Here is a 13,280-nt window from a genome sequence, read left to right as displayed (position 1 = left end):
ATTAACAAGGGAGCCACTCTAAAAAATTTTTAACACTGAACTTTTTAAACTAATCAACACGGTCTAGCGTAGTTTAGAAGAATTTTCAGAAATAAATAGCTCATTGACAGCAAAGTGTACCTATCCACAAGTATGGCCCACATATTATATTAATGACTTGTTTATTTTTTTCTTAAAGGAAATTTTTTATTCATTTTTTTAGTCTATTTTTACAGTAAACAAAACGAATTTAATAATTAACTTAGTAATCATTTTACAATAATTGCTGAATGAATACACCACTAACTTTTTTTTTATCCATCATTTATTTGATCACTTCATCATCACTAAGCTTACCTTAATTGCCATAAATTTCATTAAATAAATAAATAAAAACAATCTGAATTTAACTTTCCGCATTCTTTTAAAACATCAACAAAGATGTTGCGGTACACATAAGCAAACTGTAAAATAATTGAATTATTCTTATATGTTTATTTTTGTTTATGTAAATTAAATACGTTTTTGGAATATTGTACGCTATGTCATCTAAAATTAAAATTAGAAAAATTAACTGAAAACAGATATTAATTGGAGGACAAAATTTAGACCACTGACTTTCTCAAGACTCACTTCAGTCCTGAAGAGTGGTCATATGAATAGCATTCTACAATGTCACCTGATAATCTATTCAGATCAGATATGTTCAATTGATTCACCTGATAAGTAACAAGAGCTAACAACATTCTAACTAAATTAGCACCTACTTATATATAATATAAACCAAAAGTTTCAAAATCAAAAATAAGCAACTTTAATCACTTATTAAAAACGCTACACGCCTTGATTAATGTGCAATCACAATAAAAGGGTTTTACAGTACACAGGCTTGTCACTCAAATCTGGAAAAAAAATTCCATGTGTTTTTCCTGTGCACAATATATTAAGAGGAAACACAATTGCTGTGCTCTTGTGTGGGCTAACTATTCTAGCTTTAATTTCTGGAAAAACTTATGAGAAAAAAAAAAAGGAACAGCTGAACATACTTAAACAATGCAATAGGAAACGAAATAGCGTAATATAGCTGAAATATTCTTAAATATCCTATAAATTAAGCTTTGAGTGGTCACCATCCTTTAAAAGACGAAAATAAGAAACAAAATTCCCGGTTGTATTTTCCCAGTTTGTATAGAAAAACTAAAAATTCCCTGCAATTTCACTGTTATTTTAGGTGCTTTTTTAATTCCCTGTTATTTTTCCTTATTGATAACAAAACAAATAGCAACTAATGGCAAACAAACAGCATTAATAATACTTGAACTAAAAATTAAAATTCAATCAATATTTAAAACTGAAGAAAGTATCCGAGTATTGCAAGTAAACAAAGATTCAAAAAGGATTGAGTGAAGTTGAGAAGTCAGAAAATGCAGCATAAAATATTAAAACCGCTGTTGGTTGAATTTAGTGATTAGTTACTTGGGGTACTGGTTGCGTTGTACGTTTATCTTTTATTCACTATCGGTCAACAAAACGATCTAACTACAATATGAGAATACACTTTTACTTATATGTAGTGAAATTAAATATTTTTTGACATTGATCACTTGTGGGTCACAGGTTGTGCAACACCGCACTACAATAAAAATGTCATTTTTAAATTGTACAAATTGATGACATCATGAATCTCATATAAGGTTTGCTATTAAAAGAAAAGGACAACACTATTTTAACTTTAATAAATTTTTTTCTTCTGTTTTATTTGCAACACAGATCTCATATTCTACTAGTGAGGTGCGAAAAGAATGAGATTCCTGAAATTGCAACGGTTGACTTTGTCTAATTCTTAATAATTGAAGCTCAAATATCTTGTCACCTACAGTACTGGGCCAAATTATTAGATGAAAGGTAGTTTTTTAATAATGACATGTTTTGCATAAGTTTATATGCAATACTTTTATATTTAAACATACATATAATGAAATTACATGACACAAATTAAACACACTACAAGATTCTGCCGTATCTTTTATTTCGTCCGGGCTCAATTCATCCCCTGACTAAATTTTCTTCTTTACGCGTCATATGCTAGTTTCAATTTTTGTAATATTTTGGTGTTTGAAAATATTTTAACATTCATGAGGACTTCTTCACTTCTGAAGATTCGTGTGATTTCGTTGTCGATCTTTTTTATGGCAATTACCAATACGGATTTCATAATTTTTATTGCGATGATTATTTACAAAATGTGAAGAAGGAAATAAATTGTCCGTTCCTCTCCAACAAAATGTGAGAATATCACCCATAATATTAGAACAAAAAATTATTACATGTTCAATTAAAGAAGTATATATTCTAGTTTCTTTTTGTAAACACATTTTCGTTATTTAAATTAGTAGTATATATGTTTGTTATTATTAAAAGTGTCTTGCAGATAGATATCAGTGCTAGAGAGTTTTGTTACAGATAGCTTGAAAAAATTCTGCCACAGGGAAATAATCCACACTCAATTCAAATAGTGTTATAATTATGTGATGCACTAAAAAATTAAGAATGTACATAGCTTACTTATGAGTATCATCTCTAGCTTGAGAAGCATTGTCTTCAGTGTAAGTTCCAAGTAATTCAATCCTTACTTTGGAAAGCCACCTCACTAATAAAATAAACACACTAATTTTTATTTAAATAGTAACTAACTATATTCAATTCTTCATTAGTTATTTTGTTAATGATTGAAAAAAATACTCAATACAAAAAAAAAAAAAAAAAAAAAAAAAAAAAAAAAAAAATGGAGAATAAATTTAAATTCAGATAAGTATAAAGCTTAGTTTACCAGACATTATTTACATCAAAGAAAACTCAGTGTAACATCTCATATCTGGACGCCCCTTTTTCAGAAGGGTCGATTTCCCGGACACTTTTTAACAATCAAAATAAACAAACATCTCTTCATCTTCCCATCTCTTAAAAAGAAAGAAAGAAAGAAAGAGGTCTTTTGACATATTTTTCCCCTTTCTAGCTTTTAGTGATTAATGCATTGAACCCATTGATCACCAGAAACCAGAAAGGAGAAGAGAAGATCTACCAAGACCAAGGTATCAGCTACATTTTAGATTTTCAAATTCATGACTCTTCATGATTTTCCATGACTAATTCCAAGAATTTTTCATGAATTCACGAAGTTACTATTCTCTCAGACAAAAACACAACAATAAATTTAAAAAAGCATTATAATAACATTAATTAAAATGATAGGTATAACCAAAACTGTTATACTCTGCATCTTCATATTTATAGATTTCAAATTTTAAAAACAGAGAAAGAGCTGAAACAATAAAATAGCTGAAAAAAATACAAAACAAATCAGAAAGGAAAGAAATACTTCAGATTTTTCTGTTCTCATTTCCAAATAAAAAAAATTCACCAATGACTGGTTTGCTTTAACTAGAATTTTAAATTGATAAAATTAAAAAAAAAAAAAATAATAATAAAAATTCTTAAATCACAGAAGTTTAAAAGATAATTCGCTCTAGAAATGATGTTTTTCCTTACATTTTTTGAAAGAACATCCTAATTTTTAAAGAACATGATGAAATCATTTTACATTCGTATAAAATATGATGGAGTGGTGATTTTGTTAGGAATTCAGATATTTGGAACAGGATGAAATTGGGGGGGATTCCATTTTAAAAATTAGATTTTTCAGAGACCTAAATCCATGACTTTCCATGATTTTTTTTTTAAAAAAATGGTAAAAATCATGACAAATTTTGTTCAATACTGAAATTCATGACTTTCCAGGAGCGTGGATACCCTGCAAGACCGTCGAGTGACGCTCCTCCTCAGGAATGCAGGAAATGAGGGAGATTTCTTTTCAAAAGAGTGCAACTGAGTCCCCTCCACCCCTTCTTTTCTATGCAGCTAGCAAGTAAAAGAGGCATTTCGTGGAACCTTTTTATTAGAGTGCTAAGAAAAGAAGAAATACTGTAGAAAAGGGTAAACATGGCGAACGTTAAAAAGGAGGGGGAGTCAAAATGGAAAAGTTGAATAGGTCTAAAAGGATACACGTCCTTGAGAAACATCCGTTCATCCCTTGACCATGTAATATTTAGAAGGTGGGGAAAAAAAAGGGGGTAACATTCATTCTTTAGCATTGTCATGAAAAAGACTTCAAGATCCACTCTTTAACGTTGCTTTAACAACTACTAACCAGATTCTCCTCAACTTGAACGATCTCCTCTTTGCGCATATTTTCTCTATACAAATGAGGAAGTGAATTTTTCTCTTCCACCTACCCACCTTAACGAATGACGGGGAATTCCCACTTCTCGCTTGAATCGTTCTAGTTCAAAACGGCTGAGAGTGTAATTAATACTTTCATAACTGTCAAATTGTTTTTCGTTTTCCATATTTTTAGCAAAAATTATTTTTTTTCTAATATTTTGTTTTTGATTGATTAGAAATCATTCTAATACTAAAACATTATTGCTTAAAAAATAATGCTTTTTCACTTTTTGCTTCTTAGATTCAGATCGTTTTAACCCCTAACTTCTCGCTCCCGTGAAAATGTCGGGGTAAGTTTTCGCTCGCTATTTCTTGCTCTAGTGATATCGACGGGCTGGAGTGTTCTGTAGTAATGCGCCAATAAGAATAAAACTAATTCATTTCTTTTGCCCAGAAAACATTTTATTCACCATATAGCAGTACCAGGATATTTTTAAGGTAATTGTAAATAGTTAGTTTCTTTTAAGCTAGATACTAGTACTAATCAAATACGGGAATTTGGCAAAATAGACACTTTTATGACCGTTTTCTTGAAAATTAACCGATCCTTAAGGGGTTAAGCTTTGTTTACCTTGGGAGTCTATTATATGGAAAAATCTATTATCCGGACTTCCAGAAGAAGAATTATTTATCGCCAATTTCAATAACTGATTACTGTTATAGACAATTCAAAGACTAGTTATTTTCCAGGTATGATATAGGAATTTTCCAGAGTTTTGTAAAAAATTGCAACTTTACCCGATCTTTGGAGTTAAAATAAAATTACCTGACAATTCCGGGCTTTCCCTGTTCTCCCGATCACTATACTTAGTTTACAAAGAATATTTTTAGTGAAGGAAAAAAAAATTTGATACATTTTTTTAACTTGAAATATATTCAGTAAAGTATGAAGCTTAATTCACCAGACATTGAAGAATACATTTAAAGAAAAAAAAAGAAGTAAATAAGAAGAATTGTGAATAAACTTTAACTTATACTACAATCAGTGAAGTTCAAAGTTAGTTCACCAGACATTGTTTACGCGGAAGAATATGTTTACTATGAAAAGTATCGGGAAAAAATTGTCGATTTAAAAAATTTTAACTTAAAATACGCTCAGTAAAGTATGATGTTTAGCTCATCATACACATTTGTTTTTTTAGAAGGAATGAAAGTAAAGGGAAAAAAAGAAATCGTAAACAGTCAAGAACAATAAATAAATTGGGCTTGCATAAGATAAATAAATATCAAACTTAAAAATATTCTTTCCTAACATTACATTACTAATGCTATTTTGCTGTTTAATTTATTAAATACAGTAAATAGCTGTGAGAATAAAATTAATAGTAACAAAGCTGCTATGTCACTCAAAAAGTTTGAAAAGCTCTGATCTATATTATTACAAGTACATATTTATTTTTTTTAGGTTTCTCTCTAGAAAAACAAAGTTCTAAATTTACAAAACTATTGCCTTGACATATGCCTCTGAAGCTGCTATGTCACTCAAAAAGTTTAAAAAGCTCTGATCTATATTATTACAAGTACATATTTATTTTTTTGAGGTTTCTCTCTAGAAAAACAAAGTTCTAAATTTACAAAACTATTGCCTTGACATATGCCTCTGAAGCTTGGACAATGACGAAACAGGAGGAAATTGTGTCACAATATTTGAGATAAAGATTTTGCGGAGTATACTTGGACGTGTAAATGAAAACAATAATTGGAAGAGATTTAACTTTAAACTGTACACGATTTATAAACAACCTGATATTATTAAATACATAAAAAATAAATAGAATGAATTGCATGGACCCTGTGATTCAAATGTATTATGACAATTAAAAAAAAAATAGACACTGCTTTTTAGACCCATTGAAACAAGAAAGCGGGAAAGACAGTGGTTGAAATCGGCTGATTCAGTGGAGTCTGATTTTCTTGCAATTAATGAAAAGAATTGGAGACAAAGATAAATTGGAAGTCTTTATGGAGAAATCTTCAGAGGAAGGCATTGGCCCACATTGGGCTATCTGACCAACTAAGATGATGCTGATTTTTATTTTTTCTTCAATAATTTAAAGAAAACAATACTTATATGCAATCGTTTGGCATGATTGCACCAACTAAAAATAAATTTACAATAGTTATTATCATGTTAAGTTCTACACAATGTGAATCAATTGAATAAAATCAGCACCCTAAATCATGATTTTAATCACTTGACATTTATAAAAACCAATCATAAATTAAATCATTTAAGTAAAAAAAAGTAAGATTATGTATCAGCCATAAAAGGAGGTAGTAGCATGAATTTAGAAAAGTGGAATCAAGAATAAATAAACTTTCCTGAGTAATAAAATATTAAAATTTATTTACGAATGTATTAATGCACATTTATAAAATTTCTTTAAAAAAAAATGAAAACTTTTAAAAATACATGATAAATAAAAGCAGATGAAACACAATATTTGCCTCTTTTTTTAAAAAAAATTTGTTAGATTGATGACAGCATTTGCCTAAAAATTTTTTTTTTCTAAGGCAGTAAAGCATACCTGCCAACATTGGAGAAATAAAATAACAGAGATTTTACTAGCAACATTTCTTAGGCTACAAGTAAATTTTTTATACATCACGCATAATCATGTAAGTCAAAAAGAGAAAGTCGAAATCGAAAATAATTTATGCACTTATATTTAGTTAAAGTAAAAAACATGTATATAAATCTTAATCTAAAAATTATTTTTTAAACCATTATTTATAATTACTTAAACTATTAACACCCAACATACTGCAGTACTGGCAATAGCACCATCTGTTGAGGAATAAGAAACATTTGTGCCATCAGCGGATATTTTATCGCCAAATTTCTTCAACAAATACGGAGAAATTTGAGAATATACTGGTAAACAGGGGATAATCGAAAAATACAAGAGTTTGGTCCTCATTTTGGTCCTGAAACGTTGTTTTTTATCTCTACAAACCAGACATTACTTTTTCTAAATAAATTGAAATACAGAGACTCTTTTTCTGTTTCTGAAAATAACTTATTGAAATAAATTCGTATTCACAAGAGTTCAGGTGCTTCATTTTAAAGTTTTTGAGAATAGAAATGGTTGTAATTAAATTAAATCTTATGTTTTTTGCTTGTGTGTTTATACCATTTAAACAATTTTTTACACACTAATTGCATTTTTTTATATAATATATTTATTACATGAAAAATTATTATATAGTAGATTCTTTACATGATATATCTATACAGTGAAACCTCCTGTTATGGACACTCCTGCAAAACGGACGCCTCTCAATACAGACATATTTTTAATTCCCCGGGAATCTTCTATGAATAAACCATTACGCACATTCTCCGCAAAGCGGACACCCCCGTAACCAGACGCGGACAGTCATTTTGGTCCTGAAACGTTTTTTTATCTCTACAAACCGGACATTACTTTTTCTAAATAAATTGCAAGCTAAAAAAATGCAACTTTTCACCATTTTTAAAGCATGTAAATAAAACTTTTTGCCTTATCCATAACTAAAAATATTGTTAAGCTATTTCACCACCGAAAAATCAATCTTTCTCCTGTCACCTTGCCTTATCTTTGTAAAGAAAGGAGAGAAAATGGTACTGCACTCCTGAAATAATTCTGACATCGGCATCTTTTGATCTTTTCATCTGGACCACACAGGTTATGAGACTCCTCAAGTTGAAATGACTTCTCTCAATGCTTCTTCCTCATTGAAGATTTCCTTCATTTTCTTATCACTTTGAAGAGACTGTATTTAACACAACTGGGGTAAAAAAAAAAAAGAGAGCAGAAGTATAATCTTTGAGGTGTTTATATAAATGAAACATTTATTCAGACACTTGATAGCTGATCAATTCTGAATAATCATCTCCATAGGTCCTCATGACTTACAGGTATGCATTACTTTTTTTTCTGTGAATCATGGGAGGCTTATTTTCCAAGAAGGTATTAACCATGTTCAATATCAAATGATAAGTAGGTGTAAGGGGATGTGAACCTAATAATTGAAACTGACTGAGGACAGTACGCTCCTATTTGGTATCATATGTCTAACTTGAGTATCTATGCTAATAGGAAAATTATATTTATTTATCTGTAGCTACATCCAGAATTATGTAGTTATATCAAACTTCTTTATATATTCTTTTTTATCTTTCTTATTGTTTAAATAAATATTCTTGTAGATATTTACAGTATCCTTGTAGATATTATTTAATTATTTCTACAACCTAGAGAATATTCTAAAAACAATTTACGGTGTTAAATTTCGTTATTAGGGTACCCTTCCCGTAAATGGACAACTCTCATAAACGGACAAATTTTTTGGTCCCATGAATGTCCACTTAACGGAGGTTTCACTGTATATGATAGATAAATATTGCTTACATTTATATTAAAAACACCATCCATTGTAAATCTAAGTGATTGTTTTATCTTTTTTTGCAATTCCCTTATTCAAATATTTTTTTCGACAGTTATTGCTATGCATTCCATATAAAAAATTCTGATAATTTCGAATAAAAAAAATGTCGCATTTCACATGCTTTATTCGTGTTGAGTTCAGCATAAATGTGATTAATTTTTGTTTTCAATTATTGATATAATTTTACATGTGATTTTGACGATCCCGTTATTTAACTACGATGTTATTACGACACGTGCATTTCTAATCATGAATTTAAATACTCACTTTTTGATACGGTATTTCGGTCCAGTTTTATCGTAAATCCTAGCTATTTTTTCTTCATATTTTTGGCAATGAATATGATTTGGTTGAATGGGGTAATGAATTTTGATTTAATCAAAAACAAAATATTTGGCAAAAAAAAAAAACGCGACTAATGTGCATTTGGGGGCAAAGAGTATTTTTAGCAGCATAGCAACACTGAAACCAAAATTTCAATGCTAAGAATATTATTTTCTGGAAAAACATATTCATAAATCAACGCTAAGGCCTATCAGAAACGCTTTTAAAAATGCCTCGCTGTCATAAAAACTAAAGATTATATGAAAAAAGCGAAACATTAAAAATAAAAATCGATCTCAATTTTCTAAAGAAAATTTTATGGCTGAACATCTCAGTTCTCCAATTGCCAGAAAAAGTCAAGAAAAAAGAATTAAGTCTAACAGAAATGCTCTTGAAAATTGCCACGTTATAATAAAAAAGTCTATAAAAAAGATTTAAAAAAAAAAAGCTAGATAGAAACAAAAACAAAAAACGTTCTTCATTTTTTTAATGAAAATTTTATGCTGAAAATCTAAATTTAAATGTTTCATATTGCCATATTTTTAGAAGAAAAAAATTGCTATAAAATAGTTTATTAGTAACGTTTATTAAAAAAAATGCCTACAAAAGGAAAAGTTAATTAAAAAGAAAAACAGAAAAAATAAATTGTTCTTAGTTCCCAAAACAAAACTTTAATACTGAAAATCACAGTTCTATGTTACTGGTTATTCATATTACAGCACAGGGAAAAAGTGATAATAAATTAATAGTATGAGACATTCTGTTAAAATGTTGAGTTATAATGAAACCAGCAAAAATGAAAAAAAAAAAATCCTTCTCAATTCTTAGAATTAAAAGTATCAAAAAAACGACGAAATTTACTTATCTGAATAAACATATATATATTTTAAAAAAAGCCAAAACTTGTGGTTCAATGTAAACTAATCTAGTTTCAATTCCTCAAATTTAGTTTTTCCAATTGTCTTCTACGTGATAAATTTACTAGCCATGTGCAGAAACATGGATTTTAAAATTTAAGAAATTTGTATAAAAATTAGATCTAATAATAAACAATATTGTAACATAGTTAAAAATACTATTTCATATCATTCTTTATCATATCTATACAAATTTTAAAAAAATTAAATAAATAAATACTTTTCTAAAAAATATTCCGCTGAATATTTGGATGATCATTCGAACAACTGATTTTTTGACAAAAGGTTCAAATACTCTTTACATCCCTAATTTTAATGCAAAGTTATTGAAACCTGAGAAATTCATAAAGAGGCGGAAAACATGAATTTTTAAACTGCTCACTGTTTGTAGTTTTGATTTCAATTTAAGTGATCTTTTTCAATAAAAAAAAAGAAAACGTTTACTATATAAAAAAATTGAATAATCAAAAAAAAAGAAATAATAAAGTACACTACCAAATAAGAATTGGATTTTATTCTGAACTATAACAGTTTAGTTTTTATTTTAGGCTATTGTTTAATTTTATTCAATTAAAATATTTATTTTGAATTTGCATTACTTAAATTATGTACTAAATTTCTTCCTTTCATTCTACGAGCATTGGTTTCTTTTTTATTTATTTTTAAATAAAATTTTTGTATTGCTAATTATGACAAAAAAAGCATTTCTTTTCTCCAATGTTTATTTATTTACTTTGATATGATAAAAATGGAAATTTTTTTAAAAAAAAAATTTATTAGTTTTTTTTATGAATTTTAATAATTGAACGCCTTTAATTTTCTACAAATATACTGCTAAGCTTATTGATAAAAAAAATTACTAATGTTTAAGTAAATATTAGGTACTACATTTGCTGTTAACATGTCCAAATACATGTGCGGCCCTTCGTTAGTCAACCTGCAGTGCAAGTGGCCTTTCACTAAAAAAGGTTGTGCACCCCTAGTTTACACGATCCAAGCTCCAAACAAATTAAGTTTTCCTCAATTTCAAACAATTTTCATCCAAAAACTTGGATCAAGTAAGCAGGCCTTAAAACCAGGAATGGCACAACTGTAGAAACAAACTGTACAAGTATGGGTCTATATTCACACAGAATTTATAAAAATTTTTTTTTTAAGATACAGTGATACATAAACACTCAGAATCATATACATATCCAAACATATTCAGAGCTCAGCATTAAAATAAAACTTACACTTTCAGGCAAATTGCAGCCATTTTTGAGGAAGGTGCTTTTGTAAGCTTTTCGCAAAATGTATGAATAAGTGGTTCACTTTGTAGAACTATTATAAGGAGGGTTTAAAGTACATTCTGCATCTGGAAAAAAAGATGCAATAAAATAAATGATAATCAAATTGATCACTAACATAGGCTCAAACTTTAAAGGCTATCAGGAAATAATTTGATAAGTAGAAATACAAGGTTAGCAAAAAATAATTGGTTCGGACCCATTGTTTTTATCTGGATAATTTCTTCAAAAATATTTTCTTAATTTACCATAATTAAAGATATATTATGTTTATTAAATTGTCATTGTAAAGAAATTTTTAGTCTAAATATATTCTTACCAGTAATTGCATATGTAAATACTACTTAAAGTTTATTCAGTAATACGATTCTACCCTTAGAGTTGCTTCCTAAAACTGATCTTTTTGGAATCAAGCACTTCTTCAATAGCTGAAACTCTCAAATAACATTTGTAATTATATGGTTCAGGTTAGATTTTAATAACCAGTTTTACCAAAACATGATAAAAAGTAGGTTCTTAGTGGTTAAAAAAGATGGAATTAATCAAAACCTGTTAAAAATTGGCAGCCCATAATTTATTTGCATGTTTACTACTTATAGCTGATACAATTAAATAATATATATATTTAATAGTTAATACTTGGCAGCAATGGATAATATATATTTCAAAAAGCAATTAAGGACTATGGATCTACTTAAACATGTTCATTAAAAATACTATTTTAAACATGTTTGTGACTAGAATTATTGTTCTCATACTATGCTATCATAAACTCACTTTAATAAATACTTAAAATAATAAAAGCATTTTATTTTAATAATAAGAGAGACTGCTATTTTTTTTGTTTAGTAGCTAATTACAGAAAATTATTAATTTTTGTAGTTGTTGTCCCTACCAGAAAATAGCCAATTTGTAGGGAATAACCTATGTACTATATTAAAGCAACTAGTCATTAGATGCATGATTATAAAACTAGTTGTTTACAAAAGAAAAAAGCGGACAATTTTGTTTACTGCTGACAAAAACTTACTAGCACCAAACAGGCATCAATATAAAAATATCCTTAAGTAATTCTACACCAATATTTCGTCTTGAAAATAGATCCATCACAATAGTTTTTGTTTTAAAACCCAGTTTTTTTAAAAAAATTTAATTTTAATACTTTATGCTCTTAATTTTAATGAATTAACGCAAAGTTTAGTAAAAATCTATAGTTTTATAAAATGTTTTGACAGACCTCTCAAAAGGTATCAGTGTCATTTGACTTGTAACTATATCAGTTACTATAAAAAAATAATAGTTAGGTTCGTTACAATTGCTACAAACGACTCACATTTCTTCCACTTTAATACGAAACCAAATTAATATTATAATTTGATTTCATATTAAAGTCGAATGAATTAATAAAAATCACTCAGATACCATAATTAAAAGAAATATGAGAAAAACAGTTCCATGCTTTGATTACAGAATACATAAAAAATCAAACTCAACCTGCTCGTCATCAGTTGAATCATTAAAAGTATCGGTTGAATCATTAAAGTAACTCATCCTAATTCGGAATTATATTTATCAGAAAAGTTAATGTCCTATATTTATTTCAGAAAGATTAAATAATAACTAGAATCTTGAATCAGAAAGAGATCAAATTTTTTTGTTTTGCTAAGATACTTGCTGCTGCATATATCTGTGCGATTTAAAACAAGCTTTAAACTTTCAAAGCTTTGTGGAGACGTAGTAGCTACAGGTGATGTAGGTATGTAGGTACTTTATTAACATCGCACTAGAGCTGCACGATGTGCTATTGGCAACTATCTGGGAAACATCCTTGAGGATGATACGAAGATATGCCATCTCAATTCTAATCCTCTGCAGAGGGGATGGCTAACCTGCTTTGGTAGACAGACGGCCTGCGCGAAGTCGAATACTTTACAGCAGAACAGTCTTACGAGGACCGATACCGCTCACCCTCAGTCCCTACTCAGACTAATCAAAGTGGTGATCCACCCGCTTACTGACCGCAGCCAGTTTTGCTTGACTTCGGTGTTTCAATACAATC

At 28.7% G+C, this 13,280-nt stretch overlaps 1 protein-coding gene across 1 annotated transcript in view; it reads right to left on the bottom strand.

Annotated features, from left to right (window-relative positions):
- The window catches only part of LOC107448715 (fatty acid-binding protein), a 62,375-nt gene extending 49,484 nt beyond the window's left edge, over positions 1 to 12,891 (bottom strand). Inside the window, exons 1-3 of the mRNA XM_087158041.1 lie at positions 12,579 to 12,891; positions 11,168 to 11,289; positions 2,545 to 2,629 (exon numbers count right to left, since the gene is read on the bottom strand). The gene's annotated coding sequence lies outside the window, so the exon portion shown is untranslated. The remainder of the gene's footprint in view (positions 1 to 2,544; positions 2,630 to 11,167; positions 11,290 to 12,578) is intronic.
- Between the last annotated feature and the right edge of the window lie 389 nt (positions 12,892 to 13,280).

This window comes from Parasteatoda tepidariorum, chromosome 2 (genome assembly GCF_982258835.1).
Source record: "Parasteatoda tepidariorum strain Cologne lab strain chromosome 2, Ptep-v5.0, whole genome shotgun sequence".
In the NCBI taxonomy this organism is placed as follows: Eukaryota; Metazoa; Arthropoda; class Arachnida; order Araneae; family Theridiidae; genus Parasteatoda; species Parasteatoda tepidariorum.
Note: the sequence above shows the minus strand (reverse complement) of the source record. Positions and strands in the feature narration are given on the sequence as shown.